The 12,989-nt window shown below is 35.4% G+C and overlaps 1 protein-coding gene across 5 annotated transcripts in view; it reads left to right on the top strand.

Moving 5' to 3' along the window:
* The first annotated feature begins 4,814 nt into the window (after positions 1-4,814).
* Positions 4,815-12,989, top strand: part of LOC110018088 — a 41,748-nt gene continuing 33,573 nt past the window's right edge. For 2 of the 5 annotated variants that reach the window (XM_020715317.1, XM_020715314.1), the window contains exon 1: positions 4,815-5,316. The gene's annotated coding sequence lies outside the window, so the exon portion shown is untranslated. Of the gene's footprint in view, positions 5,339-5,746; positions 5,770-12,989 lie in introns of those variants that run through there. The other 3 variants (XM_020715318.1, XM_020715315.1, XM_020715319.1) reach the window with 3 other exon arrangements.

The following is a 12,989-nucleotide window of genomic DNA, read 5'->3' as shown; positions in this document are numbered from 1 at the left end:
CGTTTTCAAAAACGCCGCCGCACATTTAAGCTGTCCCAAACGGGGCCTAAATTGAAATAATTTATAAATGGAGCTATAAAGACCTGCAATTAAACCAGTGCTTTGCCCATACAGGGTTTTATGAAATAAAAGTGATTACATAATGATAAGAAATTAAGGAAATAGGAGTGATTAACCAAAGGTAAACAAAAATAGAGAATGGATTATATGAAACCAGAAGAATTGCTATAGCGTAACTCGTTCCACGGGTACAATTGAAAGGTCGCCTGTCTTGGGCTGGGCCTCGGACTACTGAGTGGTCTGACATTATTTTATTTTCTGCAGCAAGGCAAGTTTACAGTAATAAAACTCATCGAATCATTCAGCATTGTGAGAAATTAGCAAGGTTTAAGAAAATTGAAAAGAAAAACACTTTCCATATATTATATATATATAACTGATTTGAAATTATTTCTATAACTTACAGGTGCTTTGAATTCGTTGAACGTAATTAATCAAAGAATTAGTTTTTATGAACCTTTTTTGATGAATCTAATCAAATTAAGTTTAATATGATGCATGTGGAAATACTAGTTACGAAAAAGAGAATTAATATACCACAAAAATTACTATTGATTAGGTATGGGTCTCCATGTACTTTTTGGATTGGAAGATTTTTCATCAAATCAATAATCATCCAAACTTGAGTTCAACAAATTTATCAACAGAATGATTGTCTCGGCAAGATGAGCTAAACTACACCAAATGTGGTGCAATTCGAGCTCGAGCTTAAATCAAGCATGTGAAACATATTAAGAAACTTTGAGACGTTGATTGAAGTATTAAATGAACTCCAAATTTTATAAGGCTATAGTCAAATAGATCATTCAAAAAAGACAAGTTAATAAGCTTACAATCTCTTAATTTTGATATCATTAAGACACTCAAATATATAAATATAATCATACGATTAATTGAAATATTCTTAATCACATAATAGTCTTTCAAAATTTAGTGATTTTTTTTAGTAAAAGATGTCAATCCCAAAATCTATAATAGGCCCTCACCCTCCACTTGAAAAGTGCATGATGGATGGAGAGTAAATGTTGGTGAGAGCTAAGAAGTCTATAAGATCGATATAATTCATCTTACCATCGTCATGTGGTAGTCACCATCCAACCACCGACAAAGTTTCCACTTAGCCAGCATCATTAGGTTGCTACCTTCATCAGATTGATTATTATTGCCATACCACCTAGCCAACAAGTTTGAGACATTGATTGTTGTCGTTGAACTGATGTCATTGACTCCACCTATGTTACGTTTTTGGACCACACCATTGTATGTTTATCACCATCCAAATATCGTCATTGCATCGTCGCCCCCTAAACTCCATAATTGATTCATCTTTGCCAAATCTTTTCCTCCACTAGATTTAAAGTTGTCACCCAAAACAGTTGTTGCCATCGTTGGGCAATTGTTGAACCTCCGCCTAGCCAACACCATTGGACAACAATTACAAATCAGTCTCCATTCTACAACAATCAACAGATTGTAGCTAGTGATCCACAACCATCAAATTGTTGCTACCCAATCATTGATGTTGTTAGATTGACCCACATCTCACAATTCATGGACTTTTAGTGTCGTTAGATTGTCACCGCCCATCCACCATCGTCGAATTGCCACTTCCACTATCAACCTATCATCACCATGTTATAATATTTGACCATTATCATCAAGATGTCGTCATTCAACCGTCATGATTGGATCATTACTGCCCATCCACCATTATTGGATCATGGATGACAAGTCCCCATCACACAACCACTTTCATCATAATTATGTCGCTCATTCACTACCATCAGATTATACCCATTTGATTACCATTGTCAGATTTTCAATGCTTATAAGTTATTATCAAACCACCTTCATATGACCATTATTATCAGATTGTCACTAAATGAAAATTGTCATTCAACCATTATTTCCCATCCATCATCATCAAACCACCATCGCTCATCTATCATTATTAGACGACTACAATTTGTTGATCACTTAACTACAAATATTTGATCTCTATCACCAGACTATTATCCAATGGCTTCTGTCTCGCAACTATAACTACCCAATTTATGATGCCCAACTATAGTCTCTTGACAATAATCTCCTATCTACAGCTCCATAGTGTAATATTGTAGTCCTCTGATATTCATTACCCAATTGTGGTAGCTTAATTATAGCAACTTAACGTATATTGCACAATGATAGTTTCTTGATCATATTTTCTCATTTATGACCTCCATCGTTTGGTCTTCTAACCATTATCATCTAACTATGATTTGTTAACATCCATCACTTAACATAGTCTACTGAGTCATTCCAACCTCATTATTCACTGGCCTTGTCTCTCGTCGATACTAAAATTAATGACTTCCAACACCATCACTTATAAGGCTTAACCATATCTATGTTGCTCGCCATCTCCTCTGAGCTTAATGCACATTATTGATGCATGTTGTTGCTTATTGAACTAATGAATACCATTGATACATGTTTGCATTTATCAAGTTGATATGTTTCAAAAACACCAACACTAACACCGTTTAACCTTATCATTTGTCATTGTCAATAATATTAATTCATGAAATTGATGAAAGAGCTTAAGCATATCATCCATACTAAAAAGTTACTAAACTTCTTAGGCTCTCTGACTCGTCACATTAAAGAAGAAAAATCAATTATTTCTTAAGTGATCTTGTATAGATAACTCCAAAATCTTAGGCACATGTAGCTTCCATCATAGTGTTCATTTTATATAATTCTTATTGGTGTTGCAATGCTGTGAAGCACGTCTCTACCACAAAAGTATACTTGCCACTCAAAAAATTTGCTTTCTCGAGTCAATGTATCGATCCCTAAGGGAACTTATTAATTTTCCATAACAAGTGAATATTCTATTTTACTAGTTCTAAGTCTGGTTTGAACAATTAAAATTTTGATAGTTTAAAGTGACTAATCTTTTATTTTGCTAAAAAAATAGAATCCTAAATAGAGAAAGTGGGGTTTTTATTAAGTGAAAGATTCTCCCCTGAACTGGATTAAGAAACAAAGATTTAACTAAGTGATATCATTTATTAGTCATAATTAGAAGCAGATTTTCTTCTTAGCCTTTTCCATGGTCATAAGAAGGCTTGAGATTTTATATCAAAGTTTAGTTTTCTAAAACTTGCAAAAATTCCTAAGATTTTGCGTCTCTTCATGATTGCACTATCACAACATTAATATTCCTATTCTTCTAAGGCATTGTGTTTTAACTTAGTTATTTCACTAAGTTTTCTTCTAAAAATCATAAATCACACTAATCTTTTACAGAACAACTAATCAGATTTAAAATAAAGCTCTAAAAGTTAAAACATCACCATTCCACAAGATTAAATCAATCACATAACATGGTTAATATCTAGTTTCCTAGATTAAAATCTAAGTGCTATTCATGATATTAAACAAAAAAATGTATCTTCATTCATCAAATCCAAAAAAAATTTAAGAGTTTATAAAATAAAAGCTTGATAAAATGCAATCACTGTTCCCAAAATTAACTAGCCACTAGACCTTTTCCCTTTCACAACATATAAAAAAAAAAAAAACATAACGTCTCCCTATTACTTTATCCTGACCCCCTTCAAACTTTCGTCAATACTCTCACAGAAGGCGAGTCTAGATAGAAGAGCCAAAATCTCTTAATGTATGTTATGGTCCCCCTATTTATAGAAGTTATAGTGACAAAGTGTAAAATTACATGTTTTCCCCTGCTTTAATTTGGGTGCTACTGTCTATTTGATACCATTTTGATATATTATTTTTCTTTTAGCGTGTCTGAACCTTTTTCTCGATAGGATGATTTCAATTGGTTATTTTGTCTGGACATCGATCGGGCGGTTGGTTTTGAGTGTGGCTGCCAGTTGGCTTGCCTGATTATTGTTTCCTAGTGATCATTGGAGATCTTTGGTGGAGCCGTTGAGAGAGCTTCACTTTTAATACTTGTTGGATTGTTGTGGGTGTTAAGCTTTGACTCGTTGTTGGCATGGATGTCTGTCCCTAATCGAGCTAGGTGATCCTTTGGTCATCTAAATTTTGCTCAGTTGGTAGCCCTTTAGTGGGCTGGTGGTCTTTAGCCGATCGTCTTCATGAGGACTTCTAGCTTTTTGTCTGTGATTTGAATCGTTAGATTGTATCGAGATTCATGCGTATTATTTTTGGGTGTACTAAATGGAGTACTAAATGATGTATCTTCATTCAACTTAAACTTATAGATTTGTTTCTTCAAGAACATAAATATCATGCATATTTATTCATTTATTATTAGTACAAGTCATTTAAAGTGAATTAATCAATATAAAGATTTTGAAGATATCATGAATATTTTTAAAACTATTTTTTTTGCTTAGAAACATGCATAACATATCTAAATGTCTAAATTTTAAAGAGGCATTTACATGCACATCACCCATTTCCTATGCATTTGCATTTCTAACACCTAAATTTAGCTTTTTATATTTACATTACCCAATATTTTCATATCACATGTAAATACCATCTTTTTATCTTTTAAAATGTGAAATATACCATTTCTTACAAAGGTAAAGAGGTATCCATGTAAAAATAAAATTTAAGCGATAAATACATAAATATATAAGAATTGAGTGGCATGTACGTAAATCTTCCAATTTTAAAAACAATCAAATAAAAAAGAGAGTAAATGAGCTGCTTCTCACATTAATTTTAAAAGCGGTACAAGATGAAGTTGAGGAGCCTAGTTGTCCCTTCATGACAGCCGTCTGATTGCCGGATCTTATGTTCTGCTCCTTTCCTTTTACTTACTGAGCCCATTAATTTCACGTTTCTTAACATGATATTGTCGTAATCGACCCTGTTTAGGATTTCTATCGTGATATTCAAATTTTTAGCTATTTCTTTTATATGCACGCATTTCTTGGCAAACCAACAAGGGAAAATTTTCACACACACTGTATTCCTTGTCCCCCGCTCCTTCTTTGCTCTCTCTCTCTCTCTCTCTCTCTCTCTCTCTCTCTGCTTGTGTTCATTTCACAGTTCCAATGAAATGAAATCCTTCACTTGTTGAAATCCAAGCCTTTATTTGGCAAGGTTCTCTGGTCGGTCTTCAAAACTTATTCAAAGATCATTGCTTGGGCCATCAAATCGTTTGCTTTCTGCTTCCAAAGTCATAAAAATTGCATCTTTTTCTATCTCTCTCTGCTGCGTTCTTTCCTCTGCATCAGATTTGGTGGAATGCGTTAATACGCCAGCTTCCAGGTGAGGGCTTTTACTCTGTAAGGTCATCTTCGAAACTGGTTCTCTTATTGGCATAGGTTTTTTTTTTTCCTTCGCCTTCGGTTATATGGGAAGGCTTTTTTCTCTGCTCTTATCTCTTTGCAGCTTTGGGAACGATTTATTTGTATTCTGATATCCTTTGGAATGCCTTCTATTGATGAGTGGGGAGCATTTGTGAAGGAGATCTCAAAAGCTTCTTATCTCACTGTTTTTCTTAATGGTTTTCTGAAATGATTGCATCTTTCTGATTGGTTTTAAAGCTTCAGTTTTGCTTTTCTTTAATGATTTTACTTCATTCTTACGCGTTCAAAGAAAGCAATCATTTGATTCATCTATGTATTCCTTTCAGTCGATTGCTCCACGTTTTCCTTGTTTTATTGTTTGAAGTTTGGTGGCTTTCTGTTTATCAGAAAATAGCCTTTTATCTAATGTCAGGTATGTTTAGAAGCATTTGTGTTTTAAATTTGTAGAACTTGAATGCTTGTTAGAGAACCCTGAAACTTTAATATTCATCACTAGTTTTTGGGTCTAATAGATCTATTTAAGCTTGTTTGGTTCTATGATATTTTCTGTGTTTTGCGATGTTATTAACTGATTTCATCTGTTTGGTTTGATGGCATCCTTAAGTAACTATAGCATGATGGGCATTTTAACCCTATTTTGATGACATCAAGTAATCAGCCAAACTTGTTGCGTAAAGATGTCTACCTAGTTTTCCAACTTATTGATCTCAGGCCATTTGATGGTTAAAATAAATGACAGGAAAAATGATGGCCATAATCACCATTGATAATACTAGATAGTATTCTATTGTTGTAAGATAATATTAAGCTAAAGTAATTGATAATATTATTATATAAATAACATTGTTATCTAAATAGCATTGTGATCTTGATAACATTGAACCAAATTGGCCCTTGGTTTTTTTTTTTTCTTTTTGTGCGAGCGTGTGTGCACGCGCATGTGGAGATTGACTTTGAGTTGGTAGACATAAAGTTATGTTGCTTTAATATAAACCTCTTTTGACTTCTTTTAGATGATCGTGGACAGGAAAATTTGAAAGATCTTCATATAGTGCTTTCTTGATGTTTTCTAAGCTTTCCTTGTGGAAGTCTCTGTAGATTTCTTTTCCCAGCATAGAAAAAAAAGCCAAATTAAAAACTTCTACTGTAACCAAAATAATTCTCTAATCATATCCTTGTGGATCGATTGTTCTTCTACCAGTGGGACCTCCTTGCTGGTGTAGTATAGGTAATAGCTACATTGTTGCACAAGTTTATATACTAGGTGACGAGAAGTAAAGTAAGAAAATTGAATTATATAGCATCTTGGCAAAATCATCTGATCGTTTGCTAGACGCAAACAATTCTTCTTATATTCTATGTTGTATGCGTGGGGTCCCATTGGAACTTATGATTTTACTAGGAACATGGAAAGATTTGGCAAGGTGAAATCCCATTGGGTTTTTTTCCTTTCTTTCCCGGGAGCGCTTTTTAATAAGCCTCCTTATGAGTTAACGTGGGAAGTTCAAATAAAACCTACGTAAGAATGTCATTGTTCAAGAGCATAAATTCTTCGATCAATTAAAAAACCTTGTTGGAGAACTTAAAGAAACACTCTACTTGTTACATCCAACTTAGGCATGCTTGTTTTGGTTGTGCAACCTATATATGCGTGCTTTTGTGGAACCCAATATTGAGTGATATGTTTGTGTTGCAAGCTAAGCATGCTTTGTTGGATGCATCTATTTGCTAGTAGATCACGACTTATATGTTTGGCGAAAGAATAATTGGTCAACCAAAGAAGACATCTTACTGGCTTGTGAAATCCTCTCTTTGCTTAGCATTGCTATCATGAGTGCTTCTAACCTCGTGAAAACAACCTAAGCATTAGTGATAATAAATAATGCCTAGGATTGCTATCATGAGTTCTTAAGGCACAATTTCAACCTCATGTTAGATATCATTGGTATTTAGAACACCTAGAAAATTTCATGTGCATGATCCTTCAAGCCCCAACATATTTGTCAATAGTGAATATGACACTATGCACAAGTGTATCATGGAGTTATAAAGCGTAATGTGGCACATTTTATTTTAAAATTATTGTGAATAAAAAAATCATTATTAACATACTAATAATTCAATAATTTATTAATTGAAAAAAAAACAATCACTGCTCTTCAAGTAAAGATTGCTTTAACATACATAAAGCTTAATGAGTGACAATCGAACTGAAATTTTAAGTGTCATGATAAATAAAAATATTAGTTTTGCGAATAGAGCCATCATGATATAACTGTGTATATTATTTGATTAAATACTAAACCTTGGAAATTAAGCTCTTAATATAAGAAATGATTAATTTAAAAGTTTCATAATCATAAAAAAGTAAACTAGTTAGTTAGAGAATTATCATTACCATTATCATTATAAACTAAAATCGCATTGCTTCCATCATTATCATTTCCCAAATTATAATCTTTTGAATCATCTTTATCAGTTTCACGTTCATCTGTAAGTTTGATAGGCTTGTATGAAGATTCCCCTTTTCCCTTGTTTCAATCTCAAATTTTGTAGTTTCTTTCGTAGATGTCACCAACTTTACATCTTTTCATGTCAAATTTCATTCATTAAATACTACTTAGTTATATTCTCTAATTCAACATCCATTTTTCCTTCTAACCCGTAAATAGCATCATGTATATCATACATAAAAATTAGCTCAATAATAGCATGGTGGTCGTATTTTAAGATGAAAGTCATATTACTTAATTTTACCCAAATAACTCATATTCAATCCCTTATGTGAAGAGATCTTATGCGCAAAAAAATAAAAAACAAGCAAAAACTCAACAAAAAAAAAAAAAACGCGCAAACTACATATTCCTTCCATTATATCCCAATGCACATAAATAGGATACATAGAGCATTACTTTACGCTTTTGCATTTGTTTTGGTGATTGCAAAAAGGTACACCTACCATCCTATGTGCTATAATGTCTACTATTTTGTGTTATTTATAGGTATGCTCCCATATAAGGTCAAAGCTATGGTCATCAAAGTTTAGTGTGATTTTGTCATGTTGTGGTTTTTTTTTATTCTTCTCATCATACAAAGTTAATTTACATTTGTGATCCCATATTATGGATTAGGGAACCTAATATCTCCTGTTTTGTGTTATTTATAGGTATGCTCCCATATAAGGTCAAAGCTATGGTCATCAAAGTTTAGTGCGATTTTGTGTCATGTTGTGGTTTTTTTTATTCTTCTCATGCAGACAAAGTTAATTTACATTTGTGATCCCGTATGATGGATTAGGGAACCTAATGGAGTTATTTTTCATTTTGCTCTTTTATTAACTACACAACAATTCCATTGTTTGCTCCAATCATTCCTCCTGAATTTGATCTTCTCTAGCCCATTCTGTGGTATAGCTTTCTATCTCTTCACTGCTAAAACATTTGCTCCATTCAATATCACTTTCTTTATTAACTTTTGGAGATTGGTTTAACAAATTTGGCTGAAGTAAATGACTTGCATGTAATATTTTACACTTGTTTGTTTGAGCAATAATCTATTGAAAGTCTTTTTGGTTATATAATGCTTACCATGTAGTGTTATATCGTTAGCTGATGTCAATTATTCGGTTTAGTGACATCTTTATAAAAAATTTTCTGTAGATATATAAACTCTATTTTAATACTATCAAGATATTGCAGCGTGTGTTTGGCCAAATTTGCCTACATTTAGGTTTTATATATTGCTTGCAAGAATAAATGATAGTGAGAAGAAATATCATAATCATCATTAATCATTTTAAATAACATTATATTATGTTAGAATATTTTAATGGCTAGTAATAGCTATTATTTATTTCATGATATTATGCATTATTTTGTTTTATTTTGTTTTATTTCCTTCCTTTTTCTATGTTTATTTCTTTCCCTTGTTTATTATACCTTGGGTTTATTTCTTTCCTTTCTAGTTGATCTTGTAATGGGACCCTAGCATAACCATGACCCTAACTTAGTTGCCATCGGGCTCCCCTGATCGCATGCTGGAACCTCTATCTCTCAATACAGCCGTTTGTTGGAAGCTCTGCCTAATCAAGCTGCTGGAAACCCTGTCTCCCATCTAGATGGTCTCGTCTCCCGGCTAGGTCCCGCCTTCTTCTGCCATTGGGCTCTCCTGGCCGTCCACGGGATCTCGTCTCCCAATCCAGCCGCTTGCTGGAACCCCTGCTTAATCAAGCTGCTGAAAACCTTGTCTACCAATCCAGCCGCCAGTTGGAAACCTCTATCACATTCCCTCCCAATAAGGTGCAGAGGGCGGTTTGCATGATATCCACTAGCGTTGCAGAGGTGTTCTCTCGCATCAAGCATAAGTTTGATCTTATGTATTCGAAGTGTGCCTTGTGGCATTAATTACCGGCCAACAAGAAGATCTTCCAATAGTCAAAACCTTACGATGGTTCAACAACCTAACATCTCATTTGGCTCAATCGGAGTCACGACAGTGTCCTCTAACATTGAGCCATCATCAGTAGATGTTCTTCATTCCAACAGAGAATCAATTCTAACCTCTGTTTCTCAGCAGACCCGAGGACAGGAAAATGACATGAACTTCTTAATTATGACCCATAAACTAAATCACAACAATTTTCTACAATGGTCTCAATTTGTGTCATTCTTCATCAAAGGGTGTGGGAAATTCGCTCATCTCATTGGTGTGATTCTTGAACCTAAAGACCGACCCAGTATATGGAGTTTGGGAAGTGGAGAATTCGATGATCATGTCATGACTGATCAACTTCGTGGGGACTTCTATTGGCCGATCATTAAGGTATAAAAAAATGACCCGACACGACAACACGAATCGAACTCGACTCGAAAAATTCAGGTTAGGGTTGACTCAAATATTTTTTGAGGTGGGTACAGGTCAGAGAATTCAACCCGTTTATTATTCGTGTCGAGTTCGGGTTGAACCCAAAAACCTAAACGTGGCTCGCATAAACATGAAATTACGGGTCAAGTTCGGATTAGTGGGTCAAGCTTGGGTACGGGTTTTAGTTTTCGACTCGTTTAATATTCAAGTCGGGTTTGGGTTGATCCTATTCGGCCAGGTCATTCAGCTTCGACCCGAACCCAACCCGTTGACTTGAATTGACATCATTACCAATCATATTTTTTCATTCTTTTCGCTAGTACTCTCTGGACGGCAATCTGTGATACCTACTAAAATGTAGGAAATTTCAGCCTCTCTGAGGTATCTAAAAAAATTTGCGGGGCAAAATAAGGATCGAGAACGTGACCTAGTGCTACAATGATCTAGTTGCATTATGGATGAAATGCGACCTGTATTATGACTACAATTGGGAATCTCTGGCCGACCTTTCTCTTTTCCAAAATATTGTAGAAAAGGACCACATGTTTCATTTTTTGGTAGGTCTCGACAAAGATCTCGACGAAGTCCGAGGCTGTATCATTGGTCGAGATCCTCCTCCTACTCACACTACATAAACTAAAATTATTCGCAAAGAGAGCTGAAGAATTGTCATGCCTGGTGCGTCCCCTCCACTCCATCTGTCGAAGCATCAGTTTTGGTCTCTAATAGTGCTCAACCTTGGGCCGGTCCCCCCACTTATGATTATTGTCATAAACTCAACCGCAGTCGTGGTAAATGTTGGAAACTCCACAGGAAACCTGCATCCAAACTTTTGTTCAAGTCTTCCGCTGCGAATGGTCTCACTACAACTTCTGAATCCAATACAGTACAACTGGCCTCTACTCAGAACAATTCAAAATCATCCAATTCTCTTAAGAGTCAAATGGGCAGGTCTCGTCAAAGATCTCAACGAAGTCCGAGGTTGTATCCTTGGCTAGATCCTCGTCCTTCTACTCACACTACAACTAAAATTAGTTGCAAAGAGAGCCGGAGAATTGTCATGTTTGGTGCGTCCCCTCTACTCCGTCCATCAAAGTATGTGTCTTGGTCTCTATTAGTGCTCAACCTTGGGCTAGTCACCCCACTTATGATTACTGTCATAAACTCAATCACACTCATGATAAATGTTGGAAGCTCCAAGGGAAACCTGCATCCAAACTTTCGGTCAAGTCTTTCGTTGCGAAGGGTCTCACTACAACTTTTGAATCCAACATAGTACAACCGGCCTCTACTCAGAACAATCCAGAATCATCCAATTCTTTTAAGAGTCAAATGAGGCAATTAATCAAAGTTGCTTGGATCTAGTCCCCTCTCTTCCAGCCCGCCGACCTCCCACATTTGTCGAGATAACAATTCTATGACATTCACTTCTTTTGCCCTTTTTAGTCTATGGATCATTGATTCAGGTGTCACAGACCACATGACTGGAAGTTCTCAGGCCTTATCTGCATACTATCCTTGCTTAGGGAAAAAATTGCTGATGGATCTTAATTTTCCATAGCTGGTAAATGGTCTGTTGTTTTAACAACATGCCTAACTCTGGAATCCATGTTGCACATACCTTTGTTGAAATGTAAACCTTTATCTGTCAGTAAACTGACATATGATATTGATTGCGTTGCTCATTTTTTCTCTAATGTCCTTGTCTTTTAGGATCGTCGTTTGAGGAAAATGATTGGAACTACTAAGTGGGTTGGCGGGTTCTACTTCTTCCAGGAAAGAAAACACGTCCTATTATATTGTTACACCGTTGTTTGGGTCATCTTAGTTTTCATTATAAAAAAAAATTATATTCGTTGATCTTTAATAATAAAAATTCTTCTAATTTCAAATGTGAAACTTGATAATTAACTAAACATCATCGTGTGTTCATTATTCACCTCACAATCACACACTTTTTTCTCATCTCTTTTATTCACAGTGACTTATGGGTACCCTTACGCACTCCTAACTACAACAATAAACGGTGGTTCCTTACTTTGATTATTGATCACACTTAGATGACATAAATTTATATTTTCAAAGATAAATTTGAAGTTGTTGTCACTTTAAAAAACTTTCACACCTTCATTTTGACACAATTCAAAACTCTTTTGAACTGTAATGGTAGTGAATTTTTCAACTCTATATTAATATAATTCTTGTCGAGTAAGGGCATTCTCATCATAGCTCTCGTATCGACACTTATTAACAAAATGGGATAACTGAGAGAAAAAATCGATATCTCATCGACGTTACTGTTGACCTCAATTTTAGTGAGGTCTTAGTCTCCTTCTCTTAGAACCTAGGATCTAGCCTTAGGAGTTTTTGGTTGACCATCCTAGCGGACTAGTAATGGAGCCCACCTCCCATAGAACTTCAAACTGCTTCTTTACTCATTTTTTGTGAAAACTCGCACGAATGGTCCCAAGCACTCAACTTCTAGTTGCAAGGGCTAAGGACCAACATGCAGAGGGTCTAAAAATGAGTTCCTATAGGATCAAACGACCTTAGGTTAACCCTCGGTGGCTCGGCAACGCACTTGTTGCATCACGCACAATTTTGGCTTAAATTGACTCGCCCGCTGGCAAACTCGTCCGGACGACCCCGGATGACGAAACGGACTACGCCGATGCGTCCGGAACGTCGATTTTAGCTAGAAAAGACACCCATATTGCTGTGGTTCCACACTCGCGCGAACCGCACGGAAATCGATGCTTTTTTAGGTGC

The sequence above is a fragment of the Phalaenopsis equestris genome, unplaced genomic scaffold, assembly GCF_001263595.1.
Source record: "Phalaenopsis equestris unplaced genomic scaffold, ASM126359v1 Scaffold000002, whole genome shotgun sequence".
In the NCBI taxonomy this organism is placed as follows: domain Eukaryota; kingdom Viridiplantae; phylum Streptophyta; class Magnoliopsida; order Asparagales; family Orchidaceae; genus Phalaenopsis; species Phalaenopsis equestris.
This window is presented reverse-complemented; position numbering and strand designations above follow the sequence as displayed.